We start from the raw sequence: 15242 nt of genomic DNA, 5'->3' as shown, positions 1-15242 counted from the left end.
AGCATGTTCAACAATTGAAGGAAAAGGTAAAACATGGCTCTTACTCAAGCAACAAGAAATGCAAGCCTTATCCACATTATTAAAAGAAGTAGATTTAGAAGACAAATAACTATCATGAAACAAAGACTCAAGTTTATTTGCATAGGGGTGACCAAGACGCCTATGCCACAAGTGCCATACATTGTTTTTGCAAATAACCTCAGTACTAGGAGTGGTAGTAAGCAAACAGGATGTGGATGAATGCCCTGGTGTCTTTTCAAATTCCAAGGCAAATAGCCGACCCAGCCTACGCTCCTTCCCTTTCACCGTCCTAGTGTGTTGGTCCTGTATCAAACAACCATCATGGGAAAAGGAAACAGTGTTGCCATCCTCAACTAGCTGACTGACTGAGATCAAATTCGTTGTAAGTTTAGGAACAAAGAAAGTTTTAGGTAAATGAAGGCAATAATTGACAGATGTAGACAAATCGTTGCAACCAACAATATCCAATTTCTCTCCATTAGCAGTAATAATATGTTTATTCAAGGATTTGGGTTTAACGAACTGACCAATGTGTGCCCCTGTCATATGGTTAGAGGCCCCGGAATCAATGGTCCATAAGTGACTAGGAGAGGAACAATAATACGATGACTCACCGAAAAGACTAATGGCTGAAAAAGCAGAGGAAATAGTTGAGGATACTAGCTGCCGCATTCTTTCTTCTGTAAGAGTCCTAGAATTTTCACCCATTCTTGTTGAAGTCGTACTCCCTGTATCCGCACCTTCAGTTGTTGAAGCTGTACTCCCTGTACCTACTGCAAACAGCATGAGAATATTATTCCTGAATGTACTCCCTTTGCTGGCCGGGTAGGACATTCAGGAATAATATGCTCATGCTGTTTGCAGTAGGTACAAAAATTTTTCTTCTGACAGTGTGAGACATGTCCATATTCCTTGCATTCATAGCATTGTACATGGGACAAGTCCTTCTTGGGCTTGGATTTGTTCATCAGAAAGGCTGTCTCTGTTCCACAATCAGATTTCAACCTCAAGGTCGATTGAGTAATGAGTCTAGTTTCCTCCCTGAGAATCTCCCCCAAAACTGTGTCAAGTGTGGGAGGAGTGCCTCTACTGAGAATCTTGGACCTTACAATTTCATATTCAGGTCTCAGATGCATCAGAAAATGCATGGTTTTCCTCCTATCAAAGTGTTCTTTCAGATTTTTGATGCAACAAGTAGAGATGCTTTCACCCATGTGAACTAATTTATATTACGTCCACAAATTCACAAAACCAGCATAATACTCCTGTATTTTCTTCTCACCCTGACTGTAAGAAAATATCTCTCTCTCAATTTGATACTGACGAGAGATGTTGGACGGTTGGTACACCTTTTCCATATAGGTGAACATTTCACTAGCAGTTCGATAACTTCAAATTGGAATAGCAACCTCAGTTTCAACGGACCCAAGAAGCCAAGACACTACTTTGGCATTGTCGATCTTCCACTGTTTCAGCCCCTTGGAATCAGACTCATCTGGTTGTTTTGTGGAACCATCCACAAATCCCCATAGGCCATTTCCCTCAACACAGAACTGGAAATGGAATTTCCAGAAGGCATAGTTTGTTCCATTGAACTTTACTGGTAGAATATCCCTTTTCTCCATGGCCATTTCAGCAATGAGTAAGCAAAGAAAACTAAGAAAGTAGACCAGCCGAAGGTCCAAATGAATCCAAAACTTGATGGAATATGTGTGTCTAATCACACACCACAAGGAGGAATCAAAATCCAATAAAGAAACCAGCCACACAGAGTTTTCGAACTGATAACAGTCCAAAAAAGTTAAGTTTTCTGGACTGTCAAACAAGAAGAAGGGAAAAACACCCTTCAAAAGGAATCCGAACCAGAACTAAATTATAGATCTATATAGATCTGACCTGGGCGACTTCAGATCTGAAGTTTCACACTTATGCCCTTATCTTACAATGTTATGGAAAGGACAGTTATGCCCTTATCTTACAAGAAAGAATTAAACAAAAGATAGTGTACATAAGTTACAGCATAAAAGAGTGGTCCCAAGGGCCAAAAAGGAAAGATGTAAGAAACATAATCAGTTTCTACATCTTCAACTTGCGACAGATCACTTTCTAACTTTACAGTTTTTCATCATCTTAGGACACATATGCAATTCTTGATATTAATCCCTAAGACCTTTCCTGACCTAACTGATGTCTACCTTTAAGCTGCATTTTATAAGAGCATAAATGCAGAACCATTGCAAATTTGTCCTCCAGTTCAGTTTTACAGTTGTTTGGTAAGAATACGTCTTTGTACTGAAAATGAGAGTAAATTTGTTTTTTTCCCTGATGTTTTTGCATTCAAAATGGGAGCAAGAAGCAAACTTTTGCACTCAAAATTGGTCAATGTAAAAAAGGTAGGTTCCAGTTTTTAAATTCGTCTTTGTACCCATCACAACCAAACTCAATACAAAATTTATCAATGCAAAACTGAACCAAGTTTGCATTCTCACTTTTTGACCAAATTTGCATTTACTTCAACACATATGCCTTTTGCACTCTTTCCAAATGCAGTCTTAGTTTTATAATCATCACTAAACCCTATTACAAATAATTAATTCTTTCCTAGACTCATCCTTTGGTCATAACTGTTCTACATCAGTTTTGTATCAAAGTAATTAATCCTATATCAAAAGTGCAAGGGGTTCCTAGAGTCTGAGCCACAACGCAAAGCATGTTCTTGAACAAAAGTGAGGCATTATTTTTTGCAAAAAAAGATAAATAAGTAAGAGTAATTAGTCTACAAGAATATGAAAACAAAATTCTTGGAGATATAAGATATTTTACAAAATGTAGATCAATGGGATAGAGAATTGTCTTATTATCACCAAGGTTGTAGCCTAATATGTTGAAGTCTTATATAGGATAAAACATTATAGGTATAACCTACAATATAGTAAATTTCCTATTGAGCATTAAATTCAAAGTTAATTCATCAAAGCAAAGCAACAAGCCAGGTGAGGATCACTTGGGTTCAATGGAGGTGCATTTTACAAACTGAGCCTCATTTTGTGGGTAAATTACAGATCACCACATTGTACTTTGGGGGTAGTGACACTTAGCCCACCGAACTTCCATTTGCAACAAAGGCCCCCTAAACTTTCAGATTCCAATACTTCGCCTCCTCTCTGCTAACTGGATTGATAAAGTTAATTTACTAAAATGCCCTTTTGAGATACGTATGGGCAAGGGGTAGCATTTCAAAATAATGAAAATGGGTAGGTTAAAGTACATTATCTCTTCTTCACCCACTTTGCTTCTAAGCCCTAAACGAACAAAATCCTCATTACAAGAAAGAAGAAGAAAGAAACATAAGTAAAGGGTTTATACTAATATGTAAGAGAAGGGGCAAAATGGTCCCACAAATTAAAGAAAGGGTAGTTTGGAGATTAGGAAATATTTCACAAGCACAAAACAATCATATGAGAATCTTTTTCAAAGTTAACTGACAGAATGCTAATGGAGGGGGCAAAGTGTTGGAATCTGAAAATTCAGGGGGGTCTTTGTTGCAAATGAAAGTTCAGGGAGCTAAGCGTTATACAGTTTTACAAGTAACTGTTTTAGTGGCAGTAATCTGTAATTTACCCTTTTTTGATAACTGTTTCTTCATTAATGAAAAAGTATATACATAGTTTTATATAAGACAAGGATAGGCGAGAATTTTCTGCCCATCCCCCACAAAAAATTTAACTACAATACAGCCCAAAAGAGTTCATCCCTGTTTACCCCCATGTTTGGCAAAAGTGTCAACCGTGCTGTTGGTCAATCTTTTAATCCACTGAACTCTGATTTCCAGATTCATAGTCAACCATTTGATTTCCTAGAGTTCCCATCTATAGGTTTGTAGAGCCTTCTCTTCATGGGTAAGCCAAATGACCACTATCTCGAAGTCACATTTAATGATTAATTTAGTGATATTTATGTGATGAGGCATAAAATATGCCCACCAATAGATGAAGCACAGAATCTATTCACTCCCTCGTGTCTGATGAGGTGGCTCGGACCGGGTTCAATCTGCGGTGAGCTGAGCTACAAAGCCGAGCTGAGGGTCTGAGCTGGGATCTGCTGAAACGAAAGAGAGTTTAGAGTGCCTGGGTAAATTTTACCCAGGAAGACAGCTTAAGTCAGTAAGTAGTTCAATCAGAGAAATTGGGAGAGAGTGAGAGCTTATGTGTTCATACCCTTTTGAAGTGGTCCTGGGGTCTTTTTATAGCCGCCTGAGGTTCAGGTGCTGCTGGGTAACATCTCGGAGCCTTGTACAGAGCTATTTCCTAAATTCTGGGGTGTACTAGTCAATTGATTGCTAGATCTGTGTGGCGGTTACAGGTCGCCTGCTGGTCTTGAGGCGGTCAACTCGGTGGACCGCTCCCTGTGTTGATGTTACAGTGCTTACGCGGGCATTGCCTTCGGGACTGTTTTGGGTGAGCTGGGGCTGTCACAGGATTGAGCTCGCCCTAGCTCGGCCGTGTACTAGATACTGACTGCCTCGTTTTACTTTGGCGAGCTGCTCTGCTATGCTGGACGCTGTGGGCTGAGCTTGCTCTATCTTGGTCGTGTACTCGCCCCACTCTCGAGTCACTATTTAGTAGACAAAGAGAGTAGAAGTTCCTGGGGCAATTTTGGTTCACTCTTAGGTATGTTTCACCTTTTGAATCAGTTCGGTTCAGCTCGGTCGGTTCAGTTCGTTTGATTTGGCGCGGTTGATGAGGACAACAGGCTTTTTTAAATTTTGAAAATGAGCACCGTTTTTTCAAACTCCTGCAATTGGCGCGCTGACAGGTTCGGCGCGTGTCTGTTGGCAGCTGTCAGCAGCCTGTCAGGCGCAGGCGCCCCTAGATCATGGGAGACGTGCTCCTATCACGTAGTTTCCAATCTGGGCCGTTGACTTTTATTTTTGCGAGCTTTAAATATGGGGGCCTTCGAGGTCCCCACCTTGTCACTGTTCTTTGGCTTTTTCTAAGGATAGGTGCGTGGTGAGAATTTGGAATTTCTTGCTGAGGCGAGCTTTGTTTTCCGCAGGCGAGCTGTTTTTTCTTCCTTTGCCAAGTTCGGAAGCTAGCGTTCTCTTGGTGAGTACTTTATTCTTGATATGTCTCACAGTTCCGTTGAGAATAGGGTTCGTTGTAGTGGGTCAGGAGAGGAGTCTAGCTCCTTAGATGAAGAGTCTTTCGAGGTTTTCTATGATGGGGCTATGGTGGGCAGATAGGCGGAGGATGAGGCTGCAACGACTTCATTTGGGGAGACCGAGTTGTCGGGGGACAAGGTGGTAGAACTGTGTCATAGGTACGAGGTCCCAAATGAGTACCAGTGGATCATGCCCAGTCCTGGTCATTATCCTTGGGAGCATGGCCTGGAGGGTTTATGTGTCTACAAAGAGTCTTTGGCGGCTAGCCTTCGTTTTCCCCTTCATCCCTTCATCATTGTAGTTCTGATGCGTTATCGGGTATCCATGGGTCAGCTCGCTCCTAATGGGGTTAGGACATTGATTGGGTTAATCAGTTTGTTCCACCATTGCGGCTTTCCCTTGAGTGTTGAGGCCTTCTCGGCTTTGGTGCACATGAAGTGGGTTTCGGGTCCCTTCTGTTTCTGTCTCCCCTTTCGCAGTGGGAAGAAAATTTTCAACTTCCCAAATAAGGTTAGGAATTGGAGGCATCGCTTCTTTTTTCTTAAGAAGGTAGGTGGTTGGGGCTGTAGTACTGCCTGGTACAACAATCCTCAAAATGTTCCTGAGTGCAAGGATGACAAGCTGTGGGCTACCGTTCAGCAGCTCATCCGAGAACATGTTAAAATTGAGGATTTTCTGGCCGAGCCGATGCTCGTGCAGGCAGGCCTGAGCCGAATAGGTGGGTCGGATGTCTGGCCACTTATTGCACATTCAGTTCAGGTTGCTTGCCTATTTTTTTCTTCCTTTTGATTTGGTAACTGATACCCTTTTGCTTTTTCCAGGTATGGCGAGCTTAGCTTCAATGATGTTTGCTGATGCTGAGTGGAGGTTCTCCCACAGGAAGCGTCGAGTTGAGCGCAGGCTATCGAGGGGTGTAGCTTCTTCTTCCGGGACTCCTATTGTCGACTTGGAAGGGGAGGGGGATCCGATGCTTACTGAGTAGGATTCTTTTGATCCTGGGAGAGGCGGGTCCCCACCTTTCCGACATCCCTCCTTTTGTTCCCAGTATTCCTGATGTGAAGGTAATTGATTGGTTGAGCGATGTCCAGGTAGCGCTTCAGATTGGCAGGGGCATTCTTTTTCCGGCGGATATGCAATGAATCGCCGAGATGGATCTTGCGGAGGCCGGAGCTCGGATGACCCAATGCATTATCCAGGTGCCTTCTCCCTTCGTCCTTCTCTTCTCCCCCCTTTTTTCTCTTATTTTTTTGAAGTGCCTTACTCCTGTCTTTCCTTTTATAGGCAAACTCTTATGGCCAGGCCTTGTTGGATCATGCCTACTCCAGCCAGAAGGAGCGAGCTAGTCTGCAAACTAAAGTAGGTTTGCTTAACACCAAGGTGCAGAAGCTCAGGTTTGACTCGGAAGGGGAGCATGTAGAGCATCAACGTTTGTAGCACGAGCTGTCAGAGATGAGGTCGAGGTGTTCCTAGAAGGAGTGCCTGAGGGCTGAACAAGCTAGGGCAGAGGCGGTTGCTTCTTACCTAAAATCTAGGGCTGTTCATAAGAAGGCCCAACCCGACCAAACCGACCAAACCGACCAACCCAGACCGACCCAACCCGAGTTGGCCGGGTTTTCATCAGCACAGGTCGGTTTCGGGTTGTGCAAATTCCTAAACCGATGATTCGGGTCGGTTTCGGTTTTCACACCCGAACCGAACTGACTTAGTTCCTAGTTCAAACATGAAGTTCCAAAGCCCATTAGGCCACCTAGTTTTTGAATGGTTGCAAGAAACTTTGGATTAGTGAATAGTGATTAATGAACAACTTTTGTGATTAACTTTTCATTTAAATTTTATCATAGGAGATGGCTGAAATGATATTCAATTTATGACTGTTTTTAAAATTAGCAAGATTTTATCACAAGGATGAACTTAGAATCGAAACCGACCCAAACCGACCCAACCCAACTCAAACCGACCAGGTCGGTTTTTCTTAACACTGGGTCGGTTTCAGTTTCTATGTTAGGTAACCCGACCAGGTCGGGTCGGTTGGAAAAACCGTAGTAAACCGACCCAACCCGACCCGTGAACAGCCCTACTAAAATCCCCCGCGTACGAGAACCAGCGAGCAGTGGATGGTATTCCTTCAATGAAGAGGGGTTTCAAGCTATGCTGCCATTACCTTAAGTCTCTTTTTCCCGACCTTGATGTTAGCTCTGCTACTTCTCGGAAGGTGCCGCTCGATCTCGTCACCCAAGTGGACCAGGAGCCGCTGACCCTGTCAGATGAAGAGGAAGACGATGAAGAGGGGTTTGATGGGGGAGATGGCGAGGAGGCTCAGGATGATGCTGGTGGTGAAGAGTAGCCTGTCTCTTAGCTCGGACGAGGAATCTGTGGTGGTCTGTTGGTGTTCTCAGTTGTTCCGGGGGCTTTTATGCTCCTGTGAAGATCTTGGGGCCTGCATGCCCCGTATTTGTCCGAACTTATGAATATATATTTTAGGCGGCCATTTGGCCTGCTTCTTGTAGGGAGGGGGGGTTCTGGTTCTCCCCCTTTTTCTTTCTTCAGCAAAGGAGCTTTGTTTCTTCCATCGTTCTTGTTTTCTCTGTGTGTCTTAGCTATGCTGTGTTGTTTTGATCTCTCCTGTTACCTGCTGTTGGTCGAGCTGATTTTTGGCACTAGCGAGCTGTTTAAATCCTTATTTCAGGAATAGTGTCGGTGTAGATTGTCTATGTTCCATGCTTGGGGGATCTTTTTGCCATCAAGTGTCTCAAGTTCATATGCATTCCCGCCGAAAATTTTAGAGACTCTATAAGGTCCTTTCCAATTCGGACCGAGCTTCCCTACTCCAGGCTCAGGCACCATGATTTTCCTAAGTACTAGGTTGCCGACCCTGAAATTACGTTTCCTAACTTTAGCATTATAGTATTGCACAACATGCTGTTGATATGCTGCAGTCCGAATGTGAGCAAGTTCTCTAGTTTCTTCTAGTAGGTCGAGGTTAGCTCGCAGTTCTTCTTCATTTGATTTTTTAGCGTATACTTCAGATCGCAAGGTTGGAATTTCTATTTTTGTTGGTATCACAACTCCAGTTCCATAAGTTAGGTTGAAGGGCATCTCACTGGTTGCTGTTTTGGCAATGGTCCTGTAGGCCCATAGTACACTGGGTAGCTCGTCCACCCACAATCCTTTGGCTCGAGATAATCAAGCCTTGAGTCCTCGTAGTATTGCTCTATTGGTGACTTCAGCTTGCCCATTAGCTTGGGGATGCACTACCGACGTGAATCTTTGCCTTATTCCCATTTGATCGCACCAATCTTGAAACTTAATGTCTTCAAACTGTTTTCCATTGTTGGAGACTAATACTCTTGGTAGACCAAACCTGCACACTACACTTTGCCAGAAAAAAATTTGGACGCTGCGAGCTGTTATTGTCACTAAGGATTCTGCTTCCACCCACTTAGTGAAGTAATCCATAGCTACCACCAAAAACTTTTTCTGTCCCTTCGCCGGTGGGAAGGGCCCTAGTAGATCTATGCCCCATTGCGCAAATGGCCACGGGTTGGTCAAGTATCTTAGGTCAGCAGCGGGTTGATGTAGGATGTTTGCATGTTGTTGGCACTGATCGCACTACTGGACCAGCTCAGCTGCATCTGCTTTCATGGTGGGCCAGTAGTATCCTTGTCGCAAGGATTTCTGGGTGAGGGCTTTGCTCCCTAGGTGCCCTCCACAGAGGTCTTCATGGATCTCGCATAGAACTTGGTTTGCCTCAGCTCATCTTAGGCATCGTAAGTAGGGCATCGTGAAGGATCTCCTGTAGAGCAGCTCACCTACTATCACGTAGCGGGCTGCCTGTCGCTTTATTCACCGAGCTGCATTTCTTTCTGTTGGTAGCATGCCATGTTTCAGGTAATCGTAGAGTGGGTCAATCTAGCTTGGTTCGGCGGTAGTAATGTTGGCGACCTCCTCTCTTGCCTTTTCTATCGAAGGTCGTGGTAATTCTTCTATGTAGATGGTTCGTTTTGTCGAGTCAATCGTGCTCGCTAATTTGAAGAGGGCATCAACCTCCGTTTTTTCTGATCTCGGAACTTGTTGGAGATACATGATTCAAAAACTGGCAGGAGTCCTCTAACTTTGGTGAGATATGCCATCATGGAGGAGTCCTGAGCCTCATAGTTCCCATTTACCTAGTTTACGACGAGCTGAGAGTCGCTGCATATGACCGTGTTTGGCTCCTACTTCCTTTGCTAATGCCAATCCTGCTAGTAGGGCCTCATATTCAGCTTCGTTGTTTGATGCCCGGAATAGAAACTAGAGCGCATATTCCGGCTTTGTTCCGCAAGGTCTGTATAGTGTTAACCCAACTCCGCTTCCGCCCTGGTGAGACGAGCCATCTACCTAAAGTATCCAGGGCTCCTCGTCCCAGCTCGCTATCTCGCGAGGTGGGGGCGCCGTGTTGGATAAAGCTTCTGTTGCTAGCTCCATCTGCCTGGGCGACGACGAGCTGAAGGTACTCTTGGCAATGAAATCTGCCAGGACCTACGCTTTAATTGTTGTGCGCGGCTCAAACCAGATATCATATTCATTGAGCTCGATTGCCCATTTGGTGAGTCTCCCCGAGATTTCGGGTTTTAGGAGAATTTGTTTCAATGGCTGATCTGTTAGCACCACTATGGAGTGCGCCTGGAAGTAGGGTCTCAGCTTCCAGGTGGCTAATACCAAGGCGAAGGCAAGCTTCTCAATGTTTGGATACCTTATTTCGGTGGCATGGAGTACTTTGCTAACATAGTATACTGGAAATTGTGTTTTTTCTACCTCTTTGACAAGGACTGAGCTTACCACTTCATCACTTGTAGAGAGGTAGAGTTTGAGCTCGTCTCCCACCTCCGGCCTGGTCAACAGAGGGGGTGAACTAGGGTATTGCTTTAGTTCGTTGAAGGCGAGTTGGCATTCCTCGGTCCATTCTAAGGTCTGGTTCTTTTTTATGGCCTTGAAGAAGGGAAGACACCTCCCAGTTGATTTGGACATAAATCTGTTCAAGGCCGCTATTCGTCCTGTTAATCTTTGAGTCTCCTTAACCGTCCTGGGTGGTCTCATGTCTAAGATCGCTTGGGTTTTTTCTGGGTTAGCCTCTATGCCTCGTTGGCTGACGATGTAGCCCAAGAACTTTCCTGAGGTCACACCGAAAGCACACTTGTCTGGGTTTAACTTTAGGTTGTGTTTTCGCAAAACTTCAAATACAAGATTTAAATCAGAAACTAATTCTTTTGAAAATAGAGTTTTTACAACCATTTCGTCAACATAGAACTCAACTTTATTGCCAATTAACTTTGAGAAAACAAAATTCACTAATCGCTGGTAGGTCGCTCCAACATTTTTTAAACCGAATGGCATGATCATGTGACAATACAGGCCTGTCTCGGTGGTAAATGCATTCTTCTTTCGATCTTCAGGGTCCATCAAGATCTGGTTGTAGCCCGAATAGGCATCCATAAAGTTGAGCAGTTCGAATCCTGAGGTTGCATCTACCAAGCGATCTATGCTGGGTAGGGGGAAGCTGTCTTTTGGGTAGGCACGGTTTATGTCCGTAAAATCTATACACATCCGCCACTTCCCATTTGCTTTTTTCACTAAGACTGGGTTCACCACCCAGCTTGGGTATTGGACTTCCTCTATGAAGTTCGCAGCTAGCAACTTCCCCACTTCTTCATTTACTACGTTCCACCTTTCCGGGGCAAGGTTTCTCTTCCTTTGCCAGATTGGTCTGACTGTAGGGTCCACATTAAGTTTATGAGTTATTAGATTGGGGTCTTTACCAAGCATTTCAGCAGCTGACCAGGTGAAAACATCTAGATTTTTTAATAAAAAGCTTACCAATTCAGATCGCAGAGGATCTTTCAGGTGGACTCCTATCCGTAGTACTTTCTCAGGGTCAGTTTTGGAGACTTGCACTGCTACTGTATCCTCGGTCGAGCGAGCTTTTTCTTCAGTGTTTTTTGGTGGAGGATCTAGGTCAATGTCAACTATCATTTTACCTTTGGCTTTCAGCGAGGCCACGTAGCATTTCCGAGACTCTAGTTGATCATCGCGTAGCACTCCCACCCCTATGTCCGTTGGAAATTTCAGTGCTAGGTGGTAGGTGGGTACCACAGCTCGCAATGCATGTAGAATCGGTCTTCCCAAGATCGCATTGTAAGGCGATGAAGCCACTACTACTAGAAAATCATGTTTCAGGCAAGCTGGGGGGGAGCCTGCTTCAATCGGTAGCCTGATCTTGCCAATCGGGCGACTACTTCCCCGCTGAATCCTACCAACGGTATATCAGCGGGTTGTAGGTCAGTTTTACTCAGCTCCATTCTTTTGAAGGCTTTGGCGAACAAGATGTTAGCTGAACTACCTGAATCTACCAAAATTCTTTTTACCTAGAAATCATTGATGAGCAATTTTACCACCAAAGCATCATCATGAGGGTATTGGATTCCTCGCATGTCATCTTCAGTGAAATAAATGACTTCTTCTATTCGGGGGTGTTTGTGTGGCTGGTTATCTTCCTGTTCTAGTTCGCGTATTGTGTTCCTCCAAGCAGATGAGGTGCATCCTGCTATAATCGAGCCTCCTGTGATCACGTTGATAGTTCCTCTAACCTGTCTCTCTGGTGCTTGTTGGTTTTTGGCAAGTGGTTCCTACTGCCTGTTGCTCTGTGGTGCTTCCCTATTAGCTTCCACTTCTTGAGTCCGCTCATCCTTGATGAAACGTTTCAAGTAACCTTGCTTAATGAGGTCCTCGATTTCATTCTTCAAGTTCCAACAATTCTCAGTATCATGTCTGAAGTCCCTATGGAAATGGCAGTACTTGTTCGGGTTCTAGTGCTGGGGTCCCCCCTCATCTTGGGAGGCCATTTCACATAATCATTAGATTGAATATGCATGAGAATCTCCTTTCTGCGAGTGTTCAATGATGTAAATACCCTGGTGTATGCGAGTGGTGTTCCCAGTCGTCGCCTTGCTCTTCTGTTTGGCGATCTGCTTTTTCGGCGTGGTGAGCTGCTACGCCTTCTCCTTGGGGATCTACTTTTATGAGGTGACCTGCTCTTTCGCCTAGTTCGACTTGTGCTTGCCTCTTCATCTGTCCGCTTCCTTTTTCCTACCTGCTCCTACTGCTTCTTCCGCCCTTATGAATTCATGGGCAATTGTGAGGAACCTTTCCATGGTAGCGGGAGGGTGGAGTTCTAGTTCCCGTTTTAGCTTGCGATGCTTGACGCCCTTTTTGGCTGCTATCAACTGAGTAGAAATCTGCTGAATTAGAAAATATGAAAGAAAGTAGTTTCTTGAAGAGAGAAGGAGAAGAAGAGAAGAAGAGACGTTGAAAGAAAAGAGAGCAATAATCTGGCCGCCCCCTTCACTTATTATTTATACTAAAATAATAGAATAGTACAAAGACAACTATGCCCTTATAGGGCGGCAAAACATAAAACAGCATATACAACACTCAAAAAACATAATAAAATTTGGACTCACATAACTACTGTGGTCCCCACCTCCTATCTAACAACTAACATAAAACATCATAAAACTAATTAATCTTCAACAAACTGTACAAAGGGATCTAAATTAGGTATCTACAACCGTTCCATGTTGAAGCGCCGGATGTATTCTCTAAGTGGTTCATTGGGCTTCTAGACTATGTTAAACAGGCACGTAGCTGATTTTGAATGCAGCGTGCTTGTGATAAATTGGTTGATGAAGAGTCAGACAAACTGGTTCCAGTTTTTTATGGATCCTGGGGCTAGTCCCGAATACCATACCCAGGCTTCTTCTTTTAAGGTAGTGGGGAACACTATACACATACTAGCGTCATTTGCTCCGTAAAGGAGCATTAGAGCTTGAAAGCTGTTAGCATGTTCTACCGGGTCTGATTTCCCTCGGTAGGATTCCAAGGTGGGTGCCTGGAAGTTTTTAGGGCATGGAGCTCCAAGAATTTCTGGTGCGAGAGGGGTTTCCCTAGTCAAGCTGGATTGTTCTGATAAGGTAATTATTCTTCCTGTTGCCGTGCTACCTTCTCCTAGACGAGCCTTGCCCCCCGCTCGAGCGTGCTGTATCTTTCTTCCTGCGCGGTGTGTTCTTTTCTTTTTTCTGGTGCCTTGCGGAGCAAGCTGCATTAGATTCAGCAGGGGCCTCCACCTGACTCTCTTCTGGTCATTGCTCATTCGGGGTTGTAGTATCTTCTCTGGTTGGTGCATGGATTTGGCTACACACTCGCGATTGGGGTAAACCTTATTGATTCAAATTGGATTGTGGGGGTTGTTGGTTGTTATGAGGCTGACTGTCCTTTGGTGCTGGTTGTCTGGACATCACCGGATGCTGTGGTTGACACCGCTGCTGAGGTTGCTGGTGAAGTTGTTGAGACTGCTGATGAAGCTGCTACTGAGACTGCTGTTGGTGTGGCTGTTGTGGCTGCTGCTGGGACGATTGCTACTGTTGTCCAGTGATAAACACAAACCTGTTCTCTCACGACCGCATTTGTTCAGTCATGGTATTGACACACCGTACTAGGTCATTAAATTGTCACGCATCCACTGTCGTGGGGGGTGCTGCTGGTTCCATAGATGGGGGGGGGGGGCATATTCACATTTTCCACTTGTGGAAGGGGAACATCGATTTGGCCAATGGTGATGGTTGGGATCTGGCTGTTGATGTTATTGGTGGAAGGATTTTCTGAAGATGCCATTAAAAGGTTTTTTTTTGAGTAAAATTTGAGATAAAGAGATGAATGAAAGGGAACACAGGCTTTTGCTGCGTTTTCCACAGATGAAGCACAAAATATGCCCACCAATAGATGAAGCACAAAATCTATTCACTCCCTTGTGTCTGATGAGGTGGCTCAGACCGGGTTTAATCTGCAGTGAGCCGAGCTGAGGGTCCGAGCTGGGATCTGCTGAAACGAAAGAGAGGTTAGAGTGCTTGGGTAAATTTTACCCAGTAAGACACTCCGATGCTTAAGTCAGTAAGTAGTTCAATCAGAGAAATTGGGAGAGAGTGAGAGCTTATGTGTGCATACCCTTTTGAAGTGGTCCTGAGGTCTTTTTATAGCCGTCTGAGGTTCAGGTGCTGCTGGGTAACATCTTGGAGCCTTGTACGGAGCTATTTCCTAAATTCTGGGGTGTACTGGTCTGTTGATTGCTAGATCCGTGCGGCGGTTACAGGTTGTTTGCTGGTCTTGAGGCGGTCAACTCGGTGGACCGCTCCCTGTGCTGCGGTTACAGTGCTTACGTGGGCGTTGCCTTCGGGACTGTTTTGGGCGAGTAGGGGCTGTCGGAGGATTGAGCTCACCCTAGCTTGGCCGCGTACCAGATACTGACTGCCACATGTTACTTTGGCGAGCTGCTCTGCTATGCTGGACACTGTGGGCTGAGCTTGCTCTAGCTTGGCCGCGTACCTGATACTGGCTGCCACGTGTTAAGCTGGCGAGCTGTCTTGTTGAGTGGGACGCTGTGTTGTTGACAGCGTCCACGTGTCCGCCGTCAATTAGGTTGACCAAAATGCCCCTCATCAATTTGTTTTGCCACTCTGATTCTTTCAAGTAAAGCTAATACCTCTACCCTTATGGAGTCTCCAACACCTGTTGGGCCTGAAAACACTGCCCTAACACCTCCATTTTCATCTCAAAAGACACCACCTACTCTGGAGGGTCATGGGTTACCCATACTACTACCATCAAAGTTGAACTTTATTACTCTACCATTGGATGGTTGCCACTGTTGTTGCACTACCACTTTCTTGGAGGATGAGCCTGCCACTTCCCCACATTTATGCATAGTATCATCAGTAGAGAAGGGTGAAAATAGGCTCAATGACTTCATCCAATGTGCTACCCTTATTGTGATGGTCTCAATAATGGCTTCTTCACTTCTTGCTAGAACTTTGTATATTCTAGCATTTCTTTTTAAGTATAGGCACCCCCAATATGTTCCATTTAAAACACTGGTTAAGAAAGATTTCAAATGAATAATAGTGGTAAATAACATCTATCCTTGTAGCAGAAAACTCATCACAGTCTTAGTAAGAAATATATTTCTACAATT

The 15242-nt window shown here is 44.5% G+C and overlaps 1 protein-coding gene across 1 annotated transcript in view; it reads right to left on the bottom strand.

The window, feature by feature from the left end:
* The window catches only part of LOC104591937 (Gut esterase (DUF1350)), a 97649-nt gene that overhangs the window by 16944 nt on the left and 65463 nt on the right, over window positions 1-15242 (bottom strand). The gene's annotated exons all lie outside the window — the stretch shown is intronic.

This window comes from Nelumbo nucifera, chromosome 4, assembly GCF_055504915.1.
Source record: "Nelumbo nucifera cultivar China Antique chromosome 4, China Antique-T2T, whole genome shotgun sequence".
In the NCBI taxonomy this organism is placed as follows: Eukaryota; Viridiplantae; Streptophyta; class Magnoliopsida; order Proteales; family Nelumbonaceae; genus Nelumbo; species Nelumbo nucifera.
This window is presented reverse-complemented; position numbering and strand designations above follow the sequence as displayed.